Here is a 14,745-nt window from a genome sequence, read left to right on the forward strand (position 1 = left end):
ATGAAAAGCTGCTCAACATCACTAATTTTCGGAGAAATGCAAATCAAAACCACAATGTCAAACCTGTCAGAATGGGGCTTCCCTGGCGGCGCAGTGGTTGAGAGTCCGCCCGCCGATGCAGGGTACGCCGGTTCGTGCGCCGGTCCGGGAAGATCCCACATGCTGCGGAGCGATGGGCCCGTGAGCCATGGCCGCTGGGCCTGCGCATCCGGAGCCCGTGCTCCGCAACGGGAGAGGCCACAGCAGTGAGAAGCCCGCGTACTGGAAAAAAACAAAACAAAACAAAACAAAACCTGTCAGAATGGCTATTATCAAAAAGATAACAAATAACAAGGATTGGTGAAGATGTGGAGCAAAGAGAACCCTTGTGCACTGTTAGTGGGGATGTAAATTGGTGCAGCCACTGTGGAAAACAGTATGGAAGTTCTTCAGAAAATTAAAAATAGGACTACCATACCATCCAGCAATTCTACTCCTAGGTATTTATCTGAAGAAAACAAAAAACACTAATTCGGAAAGATTATATATTCATTGCAGCATTACTTACAATAGCCAAGATATGGAAGCAACCTAAGTGCCCATCAATAGATGAATAAAGAAAATATGGTGTATATATACAATGGAAGCTTAGCCATAAAAAAAGAATGAAATCTTGCCATTTGCTACAACATAGGTGGACCTAGAGGGTACTGCACTAAGTGAAATAAGTCAGAGAAAGACAAATACTGTATGAATCCACAAATTTGTGGAATCTAAAGAACAAATGTACAAATGTAACAAAAGAGAAACAGAGTCATAGATACAGGTGGTTGTAATGTATAGAAATATTGAAATATTGAGAAATATAGAAATATTGTGCACCAGAAACTAACATAGTGTTATAGTCAATTATACCTCACAACAAACAACAAACTCATTTAAAGAAAAGATCAGATTTGTGGTTACCAGAGGCAGGGGATGGGAGGAGGAGAAATTGGATGAAGGTGGTCAAAAGGTACAAATTTACAGTTTTAAGATAAGTAAGTACTAGGAATGTAATGTATACCATGATAAAGATAATTAACATTGCTGTATACTATATGTGAAAGTTAAGAGAGTAAATCCTAAGAGTTCTCATCACAAGGAAAACCATCTTTTTCTTTTATATCTATATATAAATGGAGATGATGGATGTTCACTAAAATTATTGTGGTGATCATTTTACCATACACCTTAAACGCATATGGTGCTGTATGTCAATTATATCTCAATAAAAATGGAAGAGAAAAAGAAAAAAATCACATAATCCAGAAATAGATCCTTGAAAAATAGAATAGTTACTTATCAGTATTTATTTAATTGATCCCTATCTTGTTTTAGACAGTATTTTCAGAGACTTAGAAAATGGTTTTTTGTTTGCAAAAGCTGCTCTTCATCATTACTCTTTATCATATAATAATCCTTGCTAAAGTGAAATGAAGTGGGTTAAGATGGAATTAAAGGATAATCATAAGACTAAAATAATAGAATCGAGCCACATAAAAACGTTTTCTTTTACTCCAGGCAACAAAACAAACGGTTTTGGAATGATAAATACTACTACTTACAGGAATTGGTCTCAGAAAACCACCTTATTAGTTAAAAAAGATGATAAGAACGGAACACTGTATTTTACAATAAATATTTAACTTGAATTCTGAAAACCAACTGTTCACAAGGGTAATCACATTTCTTGTGTATACAATTTCTTTTAATAGAAGTAGGAGCTAGATGTGGTATAGACTGAAATGGTTTATGCTGGTGTTTACGTGGACAAAGGGAAGGATTGAGTCTTTTGCATTGATTCTGGGATACAGTGACATGCCAGCAAATAAAAGAAAAAAAAAATACCAGTATAGCTGTTTCCATATGAGATATTAGGTAGATAATTCCTCTAATTAGCCCAATTCTCTAATTTGGCTTACACTGGTATATGCTGTTACCATTATATCTTTACCTTCTCAAAATAATTTTCTGGGTTGATTGTCTTGGTTATATTTAATTGGCTTTAGACCAGGAAGCTTTTAACAGCTTGTACATAGGAATGACTGACATCACGGTATTTTCATATTAACAAGTTTGTTTTTAAACAATTGAAAATAGTAAATTCCTTTAACTTGGGCTACCCTAAAACATATGGGTCTTTTGAGTAGCTAATATTCTGGAGGAAGATAATGAGTATGAAAAAAAGTTGAGAGAGGCTTGATGACTGAAGGGAAAGTAAGCAAAAATCTAAGGATGGGTCCCATTAAGGGGTAGATACTATCATCTGGGTCACAGGTCAATAGAGGCTAACCTGCTGGGAGAAATGCTTTAAACCAGGTCTAGTCACCCACATGCCATTAGCAAAAGGCTGATAATACTTGAGTAAAACATATATTTTAGGCTTTGTATCTAAGCAGAATCTCTGCCTTTGTCATCCAGAATTCATATTTTGATGTTTTACCACTTTCTGACCGGTTGCAAGGTACAGAAAACTGAAATAACAATTAGGCACAATTAGGCATGCCTGCAAAAAGAGAGAGAGAAGGCCCTGCCCCAAGACTGCAGGCCTCGAATCCACTCACCCCAGTTAAATGGAAGAAGAAAACAAAAGAGATATACGTGGCTGCCACAGCTCTTTGATGCACAGTGACCTGCCTACTCATTAACATGCTTCAACTGGTATATATTATCTGATAAATCTGATTAATATGCCCTCTTCTTGAGGAGGAGAGAGAAGAGAGCCAGAAGCTTGCCTTTCTCCCTGAGAGATCATAACCCAAGCTACCACCTTTCACCAAGTGGCTCAGGTTCTCAGATCCCTGGCTGTCCTGCAACCAAGAACCCGGGTGAACCGCTGTATTTGATTCTTAAGAGTGGGTCTCTCTCCATTGGTTGTATTTATTTGGAATTCTGGCACTTTCTTGGCAATATCTTTGAAAGAGATAATGAGTTAATGCATGTGTGTGCTTGGAACAAAGTATATAGCATACTATATAGTAAGTATATAGTAAGCATTTGTTAAATGTCAGTGGAGATGGAGATGCTGTTGGTAACTATTATGAAACTTATTGAAAATGACAAGGCTAGGTTCTAGTTTTTGCAAGCGGGAAGAGGGGCATAGTTCACTAAGGCCAGTGAGAACCTCTTGCCCTTAAGAGAAAGACAACTTAGCATTGGAAACCCACAGCAGACTATGAGAGTCAGCACCAGAGCTACAATACAGGTCTTGGAGGAAGTGGGCATTGTGTTCCTTCAGTGTAAATTTAATACCTCCCCTTCTTCACCCATTCTAATGTCTTGATCTACTTTTACATTTTTATTTTATTTATTTTTATTATTTAATTTTTTTGCGGTACGTGGGCCTCTCACTGTTGTGGCCTCTCCCGTTGCGGAGCACAGGCTCCGGACGCGCAGGCCCAGCCGCCATGGCTCACGGGCCCCGCCTCTCTGCGGCATCTTCCCGGACCGGGGCACGAACCCGTGTCCCTTGCATCGGCAGGCAGACTCAACCACTGCACCACCAGGGAAGCCCTACTTCCACATTTTTAGAAGTTATACGAACATAAGGAGGAGAGTTAAGTGAAGGACGGGGCAAAGTCGTGAAGCTGGAAGAGTTGGCTAGAACTCTAAGGGGAACGCTTGGAGTGTATTTAAACAGGCACATCAATTGTCATAAAGATGCTTTCCTACCTTTTTCTTGCAAGGCATGACTTCATGCTATAAAAAGACCAGCATACAGATTTTCCTTGGACTGGTGAAAACCAATCTCCATTTCAGACAACTCACCATAGGAAATGCAATAAATGTTTAAAGAATATTCTGCACTCAAAGTCAACTCATAGTGAAGAGACAGCAAAAAGTTAGACCCAAATCATAAGGCTTTATCTCTCCTCCCGTTATTATTTATTCTGCACAACAAAATGAGACTCCTATGAGTCACCAAGTCATTTGGCCTGTCAGCGATTAAAACAGCACATTTACCGTGCAGTGGCCATAACCTATTTGATTACTTCAGAAAATGTGCGGAAAAGGGAAAACCTTACAGGTGTCTTGATGCCTTCAGGCAATAGGCTGAGTAATCACACAGAACCGAGTCATAATTTTTCCCCCATCCATACATATGCATGACCTTTGGCAACTTCACAGGCAGGGGGAATGGCTTCAAGACGGAGTAACTCCATTATGGGGCTCAACTATATAGTCAAGGTTACTGAGGGCAGTTGAGTCGTCAGTCCCCTGCTGACAATTTACTAGTTGGGTGATGAAAGTGATGAATGTTCAGACTGTGCCCAAATTCATAACACAAAATATGTGACTTTAAAATTAATCTCTCATAGGAGTAACGAGTTTAAAAAATAAGAGAAATTGTAGCCTGTTAAGAGTTTGTTTTTATCCCTAGGTTTGCCCAGGTTAACTGGCATTTTGGTGATGAAAGAAAACTTTTAACATCTCCACATCAACCTTATATTCCATAATCATTGATATAGTTTCATGGTCAAATATTTGGTCTTTTCAACCTCATTATTCCCTTTGCTATTGCCATGGTTTGTATATTGTTTTTTTAATTCTTGTAGACATGATTCACTGGGTAAAACATGTCTATATACCACCTGTTTTACCGAGTTGTTTCTAGAAAGAAAAAAGAAACTCAAACCAAGAATCTAAAACACCAAATTTTGCACAAAGGTTTGAGTTGTGGCTTTGGGATCAGACTTGAGTTCAAATCCTAGCTCTTAGCTGTGTGACCTGAAAAAGATAGTTCTTTGATCCTCAATTCTTCAACCTTAAAAGTGGCAATAGGGCTTCCCTGGTGGCACAGTGGTTGAGAGTCCGCCTGCCGATGCAGGGGACACCGGTTCGTGCCCCGGTCCGGGAAGATTCCACATGCCGCAGAGCGGCTGGGCCCGTGAGCCATGGCCGCTGAGCCTGCGGGTCGTCCAGAGCCTGTGCTCCGCAACGGGTGAGGCCACAACAGTGAGAGGCCCGTGTACCACAAAAAACAAACAACAACAACAACAAAAAAGTGGCAATAAAAGTACCAATAATCCATAGGGATTTTATGAAGGTGAATCAAATTCATGCATCTAAAATGCTGAGCACAATGGCTGACACCTGTTCAGGAAAGGAAAGCTATTGTCAACATTACACATGAATTGGTATCCAACTCTGTGGAAGAACTCAAAAAAGAGAGAGGTGTCCAGCACTTGCCCACTGCAGAGAGGACAGGTCCTGTTGGAACAGCTTCTACAAAAATTCTTTGTTATCAAGATTTTAAGCTTCCATCCCTGAATAAAGAGCTTCATTTGAGATAGCTTATAAAAACACATGAAGTTATCATTACATGTTTTATCAAAATTCATCTGAGGAAATACTTATTTGCCAAATGACCACAAAATAGGGATGTTATATCCAGACTTGTAATGAGGTTGACATTCCTGGAAGAAAAAAAAGAAAGAAAGGCCATTCAAACATTGCTTTTTGAGGGCTCAGCTAAATAGCTTTTAGAGAGAGCCTCCACTAGCTTGTATTTGCATAACAAAAAGATTCCCCCACCTTCCTATAGTCTTATTCGCAGATTCCCAAATAGAATATTTATTAAAGTCTAGATGCAATTAAACCTTTTGTGAAATGTGTGTTTGATCATGAATAGGGGTGAGTCAGAAAGTCTGTGAACGAGACTGAAACATAAAGGAAGTATACAAGAAAGCATTCTCATCCTATATTTAGCCATAACATTCAAATGACAAAAAAAGAGAGAAGACTTTAGACTGAGATGAGGTTTTCCAATGAGTGCCATTCATCACTAATCTTGGTTTCTTTGTTTATTGCTCTCATTAATTCAACTAACATATGTTGGATGTTGGAAGATTTGCTTATAAAATGGTGATGGGAAAGGTAGTCTTGTCCTAACCTAATCTGTCTGGATTCTGAAAGTGCTTTTGTATGAAAGGAAAATTTAGTGAGTCCTCAAATAGTACTGTTTTATTAACGTAACAAAACCGTGTTTCAGGTTACTACAAAAAGATGCCACAAAATCTAAGCTTTTATATTTCACTCTAGAAACGTAAAAGGAGGTCTGTTCTCACCTCTATTATTGTTCTGAATTCTTTTAAAATAGTCTATATTTTACTATGAATATTTCAAAGAGGTGGTTCTTAAAGACGTTACCTACTCTGGAGAGGTATTTGGGGGAGGGGGGGGTCAAGCATGGTGATTTTTTTTTTAACATAAAAGAGGGCTTAATCTAATCAAATAATTTGTCCATAAGTCCCAGGAAACCAGAGCAGACTTATGCATTTGGATGGTGTGATTGAGTAAGTGAGAACAAATCTCTTCTCACTATGATTTTGGAGATTTAAATTTCCCTAAGTAATTTTCCTGCCACCTGACCTTATTTGCCTTTGCAAAGGCAAAACAAATCAACTTGAGAGGAAAAGGAAAGGAAAACAATAATCTATGTTTTCATGTTCCTGGATTATTTGATTCCCTGGGTAGGCTTGTCTTGCTTACTTATAATCATACCAAAATATTCATAATTTAGAAATTGGCAGGAAATGAAACTGCAATCCTTCTGTCCCTGTTGGAACATATCAGGGAATCAGGATTTTCTCTTACCCCAGAGATTCCTTTCAGCATGTGCCAATTTTCAAGCCTCAGGATGCTAAATGACAAGAATTATATGTGAAACCTTGCAGTGAGCCAAGAGTTCTGGTGTATACGCCCTGAAAGTGCATTCCAGGACCTCAGAGGCACTTCGATTCTGCTAATTAAAATGCGGATGTGTTTTTAACCATTGGGCCCAGCAACACTTGTCATTTAAGCTAGATTTTGTGAGCAGGGGCTCAGATGATCCTAATCATCTGTTCATGGCAGGTATATGGAAACTTCCAGTAATGCTTGTTAAGTAACTCTTGACTCTGGAGTTCAATTATTTTTTTCATTGGTGTAATGAACACACCTATTTGTACCCTTTATTGAACGCCTATTGTGTCCCAGATTCTCGGCTAGATCCTGAGAATACAAAGTCAAGTGAGCCCAGTTTTTCACTTGCAAGAAGCTCACAGTCTAGTTGGGAAAACAGGCAATAAAAAAAAAATGATAATGTCCTCTGGAAGGTTTGAGGATAGAGCTGTAAGCCTATAGTTACAGGATCAGCTGTGAGTCAGGATATGAAATAGTATGCGGAACTAGAAAAACAGCTGACAATGCGTTATAGTCCAATGTATCTGAAAGATGGAAAATATACCAAAGAGTGTGATCTGGGGAGAATCTTTACATGGATATATGTCTCTATGATAGTGCCAGAAAGGTTTTAAGGTGATGCCTTTCTAAAAGGAGAAGGAGGACAGAAGGGGTTTTCTGGGCAGGGAGAACTCTGTGAACAGAAGCTCAAGGGCAAATTGCAGAATGGCATATGGAAAGGTCTATTCGGACACTGGAATCAGATGGACCTGGGTTCAAATCCCAACTCTGTGATTCTCTAGCTCACATTCAACCATGTAGAAATCGCCTAGGGCAGTTGAATCTACTCACAACCTGCTTTGTTATTGTATTTTTAATTTAGAGTTTTATTGTTAGCTTTAAATAAGTCTAAGATTAAGTAACCTTTAAAATTTGTCTATTTTGGGGAATAATGGTAATGATCATAATGACATATTGTTGATGATAATAAAGATGGCAGATATGATGTTTGTTTATGGGGTGCCTGCTTCATCCATGCAGACACTAAGGGTTTCATATGCTTCCTCTCATTTTCTTCCAAACAAGCGCCTGAGGGTCTTGATTTGAACTTGTGCTGTTAGACACCTTGATATACCACTGTAGGGCAAATAAGGTTCTAAGGCTGCTTCTTGGTCATTAGAAAGGCCATCATTAAAAGATTTGAGTCAAATCCTTTACCACAGCAACCTGACAAAGATGTGTGTCTTGGGCAAGTTACTTAATGTTTCAGGTCCCAAGTTTCCTCTGCTATGGTATTTACCTGATAGGCTCATTCCAAGGATTAAACATAATTGTTAGATTTCATCATAATCATCACCTAGTTTTTTCCTCCCTACTCCTGATGGATATAGCTACTACGAGCAAGAGCAGAGCTCAGGACTCCCCTTTTGGTTTGGTTTTTTTAATCTCACTTTAACGGAGGGCTCCTCAGTAAAGATATTTGACCTTGTGGGGTCACTCATTTTAGCACCTTTATTTTGCTTCCGTGAGACACCATTCAAATACCATTATGGACAACTCTCACCTTATTTTCTCTGTTCCCTAGAAAGCCCCTTTGGTTCAATTTGCAACTGATAATAATTTTTACTCCATCTCCCACTGATAACTTCTGGTCCACACTTCCCAACCTTTCCAAATTCTAGTTAAGAAACTTGGAAACAAGTTTCTCATTGTCCCTCCTATGGGTATTATCCAGCCTTAGAGCTCAGCAGGTATGGTTGTAAATTAATCACTCTCCCCCTTACCAAAAATGCAGGTTATGGTCGGTAATAAAATGATTTTTACGGCACACTGCCATCTCTGGTGGCATGAGGGATCGCCAAACCCCCAAATCCCATAAAACAGCATTAACCACAGATCTCATGGAAAGTGACTTTGAGTTGAATTTAGGAAGGAGCTTGAAGCTTCTGGAATTTTCAAAGTAAGTCTCTCCCCACAAACTAGAGAGAAACAGGACCTATTGCTTTGACAATGAGGTGGGAAGGAAAACGCAGCATTACACTACTTCTTTCTTTTTTACTTCTCCCCTCAATCAAGTTTGAACACCACACCTTCAAGTGGGGCCTTCCCCTGGAGGTCGGAGGGCATATGGTGGTACAAGGCCCTACTTTGCATCTGCCTGTGGTAACTCAAAACATTTCCTCTCACCACTGGACCGTGAGTTTCAGATTTTAGTGTGCATAAAGGATGCCTGGAAACAATCTTAAAGATGGAAATTTCTGGGCTCCATCCGTCAAGTTTTTGATGTCTTAGGTCTATAACGGGTTTCTGGAATATACGTTTTTGTCAGGCGCCCATTGGTGCAAATGGTCCATATCCTTCCTTTGAGAAATACTCCTTAGGGAATTCTCATTCCTAAGATACATGGATGGAGGAGAGGGACAGATCTCAGATTATTACTTGTGCAGGAAGTGCTGAACAGAAATGGAAGAAAGAAAGATATTTTCTTCAAAGTATGCAGGAAAGAGAATCCTTGGGGAAAAAACAACCAGAATGGGGTCTTAATGACCTTGTCATTCTGAGGGAGTCAGAATGAGGAAATACCCAAGGCCCAGAAAATGACACTATCCACAAATCACCGCCTGTCCTGAAGGATTTGCTTTGCTCTGAGGATCGATTTCTTCCCTCTCGTCTGTTCAATCAGCTCCAGGATAATCTAAGCAGCCACTCCTCCCAAGGACTTCCCTGCCCTCTTCCAACTTGTCATTCTCGGCACTCCAGACGCTGCTTCTTACTCTCGGTTCCAGGCTTCAGTTTGATGGAAATAGGATGAGAACACCAGATGCATCGCTTGGAGAAGTGAAGTCTGGGAGCCTTAAAGGCCTGGTCCCCCTCCCCACCTGAGGTTGGAGGAGCAGCTCACTAGGGAGAGCTGGGAAATCGGGGCTGGAGTCTGCACTCAGGAACGGAATCCCTGTGTACAGTATCCAGGTGGATAACTGCCTCATACACCAAGGCTTCAGTCTCACTCTGCTTCAGTCCACAGAAAAATGAGTCAGGGCCCAGATAAAAATTTTCCTCTGGATCCTACTCAATGGGAAATATATTTTAAGAAGGGAAAGCTATTTTTAAAGATTGCTTTTATTAGTCTATTGATACCAGACCCCAAAATGGGTCAGCTCTCTTCCTGTGCTGCTCAAGGTATTTTTGAGAAGTCATTAAATAAATGCAAAGTCATGCATTTGGCACTTGGAGTCCTGACCCACTCTTGTGCTCTGCTGAGGGTATGTGGTGATTTTGTTCTTAGCCTGTTTTGCTGTCAGCCAATTATTCATTCACAGAGAATCTCTGACCCCTCCATCCTAGGGTAGGCAGTCTGGAGCCCCAGCAGGATTCTCAGACTCCCTCTGCAGTTATTTTAAGAATTTCAATTACATAAGCAAGGCCCTTTTTAGAATCCCTTCTTAGGGTCAGTCTCACACAGGACAACCTTAAAACTGCTGCCATGAGCATATGAATGGCTTTTGCCATGTGGTCTTTTACAATAAGAGCTCTGAGGCTGTTACCAAGGGAAGGAGAATGCAGGTCATCTGACCTCTACTCCTACAGAGTTGCTGGGAGCAAGCCTCTTACAATGAGGAAATGGCAGAGTGAATATCCTGCTTTGGTTACAAGAAACTGAAACTCAGCTGACACTGGCTGAAACACAGAAGGGGCTGTATTGGCTCACACACCTCAAGTCCAGCAATAGCACTTCAAGCACGGTTGGTCCAGAGCTTAAGAGATGTCATCAAGATTCAGTCCCTTTGTCTCTAGTTCTGCCTTGCTTTGTGCTGCGTTTACTCCAGCTCAGGGCTTCTCCATGTAATATCCTCTGGCAACCCCAGACAACAACCTTTCAGTTGAAGTCCTCTGGAAAGAAATATTCTTTTTTCCCAAGAGTCCCCCAAAAGTTTTGACTTGAACCTCCTTGGATTGATTTGGGCCAAATGCCGCTTGTGCTCCATCACCATGGCTAAGGGCATGCATGCTCTGATTAGCTGATCCATAATCACATGACCCATAATCACATGCCTCCTCTTAGAGTCAGAATCACCCACCAAAGGATGTGAACTGCAACGGGAAGGAGGGGTTCCCCAAGGAAAATAACTATTTGGTCTTCAGAAGAAAATCAGTGGACCTCGGTGGGGGTGGGGAGCAAAACAACCCTAGTAAGTATTATTCAAATAATATGGCAAAACAAAGGATGACTGTGAGGCCCCTGATGGACTTCTGGATTTGGAGGCCACCCACTATCCCCAGGGCCCTCACAATCCCAAATCTCATGTAGCCTCTGAAATATGGCCAAAGGAAGAGAAGCAAAAGAGCAACAGGTACCACCTGCTTGTACTGCTGGAGAGCCCAATGTACAGGAGGACTGCACAAAAGTTTGGTCCATTCTAGCTCCTGCATATCACAAAATCTCATTTAACAAGAGAAAAATTGCTATTATTTAGTGAGCGTCTACCATGTGCTACACACACACACACACACACAGAGCAAATATGCTGACACGTACAACCTATTTAGATTCATACTGCTTGTCTATGCATACTATTTAGACTCACTGGATTGGGGGCAGGGGAATAAATAAAAATTCTAAAGGCATAGCAGTGGTACAAAAGCTTCTTAAGGGTAGGGAATAGATCTTGTTCATTTCTGTAGCCTTATCATTTTACTCTATTCTGGGAACTATGTAAAAAGTACTTTTTAAAACGCTAAATCGTTTAATCCTCACAATAACCCTATGAAGCAGTTACAGTTTGTAATCTCCATTTTACAGATGAGGAAATTGAGGCACAGAGAGGTTACACAGGCAGTAAATGGAAGATTCAATCTCAGGCAGTCTGACCTCAGAGCCCCTTCTAGAAATGATACTAATTTTCATGAATGTAAACATGAAAATAGGAACCCAGCTCCTTAACTCACAATTTTGACAGACCATACTGGGCAGCACACCTGCACTGTCCAATGTGTTACTGGCCATATATGCCTATTTAAAATTAACTGAAACAAAATGAAAGTTTAGTTCCTCGGCTCACTAGTCATATTTCAGGTCTTCAGTAGCCACATGAGGCCAGTTCAGATATAGAACAATCCCATTCTTGCCAGAAAATTCTGTTGGGTGGCATTAGTAGATGAATTGCAAATAGCATTCCCAGCCTTGATAAGGGAAGTGGAATTGGAGCATGAAGCATCCCTACCCACTATGGTGGCTGCCCTTCCATGCTCCCTCCCTTTACATACTGTCTGTTCTGGGCATCCCTACAGTCATATCAGGCAGGAGTCAATAGCCAATAAACGTTACCCCCTCCCCTAAGTTCTGCTGGGAGCTTTAAGGCAGGGAACCTGGCTGCATTGTTGGCAGGAGATCCTGGCAAAGGTGGGGATGGATATAAAACTCTGGTTTGATATCCTACAAGACACTGCCTGTGTGTTAAAAAAGCCCAGTCTTTGGAGACACACAGATCTTGATCCGAATCCCAGATCACCACATCCCTACAACAGGACCTCAGATAAGCATGAGCCTCAGATCGCCGCCTGTAAAGTCCAGTTAATACAACTTGCCTCCTATCAGCATTAATATCCTTGACATAGCGTCTGCTGGTGGCCAAGAACTGGCAGCTGCTGAGGTCACTATTATGATGACTATGTTACTCAGATGACCCAAAGTTCTCCAGCCTTCAGGAGTCACCCTTCTGTTGAAAACCAACAAGACAATATCCTGAGGCAACTCTCAACAGACCACAAGCCCCTTCCTAGGTAATTTCGGGACATGCTGAAATCTGTCTTGGAGGCTTCATGGCACCTCCAACTACATTTTCAGGGTAACGTGGGTCAATTTTGCCATCCTGGGATGTGTTTCCCTCTTTGTTTTATTCACTCCAAGCATGACTATAGACCCTTCTCTTAGCTCTTCAAAACACAATGACAACTGGGCTGTGGTATTTAACAGGCTTAAGGAACAGAATTATAAAGCAGAAAAGGAACATTTAATATTGGATAATAACTATTACTATTGTATTTGTAGGGCCTGCAGAGTGTGCACCTCCAAAGGGGGTCTCCAAGTCCTCTGATTTATCACCGTGTTACAAGGGCCATCTGACCTTCTCCTGTGATAATTATTTTGAACAGGACCTCCTTACCTATGAATAAGGCCCCTTGCCCTAGAGCTAGTGTCAAATGATCCTGCCCCAGCCCAGGCAAACACAAATTGGCCTCCATTCTTGTCCTGGAATGACTGATTCAGATAAATAATGTCTATTTCCTGAACTTGAGGGCAACATGTAGAAAGCAAGATGACAGGGCAGCTAGTGAAAGGCCAAGCCAAGGGAATATACTTGCTGATTCCTTAACTCCCTCTTCCACGACATCTGTGAGTGGATGGAAGGACATTTCTCTGCTTATATTGGGCCCTATCTGTGGCTCTTTGACCTCTTGGGTTGTTCTGTGATACAGAGCAGTCAGGAGCTAATGCAGTTCACAGTGCGGCCTAAATAGGGGCGCAGGGGCTCCTGACCACTGGCTTGCAATCAAACCACAAGCTGGATCTCATGTTCTCAACCCTTTTCTGCAGCCTTGATTGCACTGAGGCCCCTATCTATCTCTCAGAGACAGAGTCACCGGGTCTTGGCAAGAACAGAGGGCTCAGGAGAGGAAGAAGAGCAGCTGCTTAATGGAAAGAAATGCTTTAGTAACCTCAGAAGAAAAATCTAGAGCCTCGTAAAAGGATTATCACATTTGAACAGCGCTTTACAAATAATAGCTCTGTATTTATTGAGATCTCATTATGTGCCAGGCACTGTGCTTGCACTTTTGAAGGCATGATCCCGTCTCATTCTTAAATCAGTCATCAAAGTAGTTATATTCTCCCTCTTTTGGGAAGCTGAAGCTCAGAGGGCAAGTAATAGGATCAAGATTACTGAGGAGGAACCAGGAAAGCCACAGAGACTGGATGACTCCAGAGTCTGTATTCTCAACTTCTATCTTTGTTTTCAATGTTCTTCCAGGTATGTTGTTTCATTGACTGCAGTGAGGTGTTACCCCAGGGGGCAGGGGGAAGTATTAGCCCCATTTTGCAGAAAGGAAATGGAAACTCAGAGAATTTATATGACTCGCTCAATGGTACCTAGATCTCCTGATTTCTAGTGCGGAGAGTTTCCATTACACTGAACAGAAGTGGGAGGGCATTCACAGTACAAATTCTTCTCTGCTGGGTATTTAAAGCCCTCAGGATCCATTTTCATAGCATCTCTGTGGCAAGGCTTCTGTTGAAGTATAGCATTAGTAATCATAAAAGAACTGTTATTCTGTATAAGAAGTCTAATATGTCAACTGGGCTCCAATTTAAGAGAATGAACTTCTTCCCTTTCCCTAGCAAGCCTTCTTGAGATCCAAGAGTGCTTTATCACCCTGCAGACAAAACTGACTCTCCCTTTGTTATCTGTATTGCCCCTAACTGTTTCGAAAACTGCTGCTATTTCCAAAGGCTGTCACGAACTCTGCTCCCCTCAAAAGAAGGGTTCAGTCTCACTTTTTAAAAAAACATTTAGGTGCCGTTGATTCTTCAAAATAGTAATTAACTAGCGATGGGTAAATTTAGCATTTTAAGGAGGAGACGGACACCCTGGCTAAGATACTATTAGAAACAGCTTTACCTACTCCCTTTACTAAGAAGTTGTCATGGTGATGAGACAGGCCATGATGAAAGGCCTAGTGAAGCTAACATCACACTTTGGTAACTGAATTCTCTGTGAAAAGCTCTTTCCATCAAGCTCAGGTGGGGACTTTGCTTGGTCCTGTGATGTGAAGGGTATTTGTGCCAATAAATTCACTTTGAATTCTGCTGATCATTGTTTTTTTATGTTACTATAGGACCCTCAAGGGGTTCCAAATATTAAAAGAAGGACAATCGTTACTTGTGGTTATGACTGCCTCTACATCTGGATTGCAAAATAGGTTGCTTCCTTGAGCCAGTAATCTCATTTTGGGGTATCTTTCTTACAGAAATAAAGTATCTATGTATACCCATTTATATAAAAA

General features: G+C 41.0%; 1 protein-coding gene across 2 annotated transcripts in view; it reads right to left on the bottom strand.

Moving 5' to 3' along the window:
* The window catches only part of CADPS (calcium dependent secretion activator), an 804,945-nt gene that overhangs the window by 491,176 nt on the left and 299,024 nt on the right, over positions 1-14,745 (bottom strand). For both annotated transcript variants that reach the window (XM_067755076.1, XM_067755075.1), the window contains one exon: positions 64-261. The gene's annotated coding sequence lies outside the window, so the exon portion shown is untranslated. The remainder of the gene's footprint in view (positions 1-63; positions 262-14,745) is intronic.

Source organism: Pseudorca crassidens, chromosome 10, assembly GCF_039906515.1.
Source record: "Pseudorca crassidens isolate mPseCra1 chromosome 10, mPseCra1.hap1, whole genome shotgun sequence".
NCBI lineage: Eukaryota > Metazoa > Chordata > Mammalia > Artiodactyla > Delphinidae > Pseudorca > Pseudorca crassidens.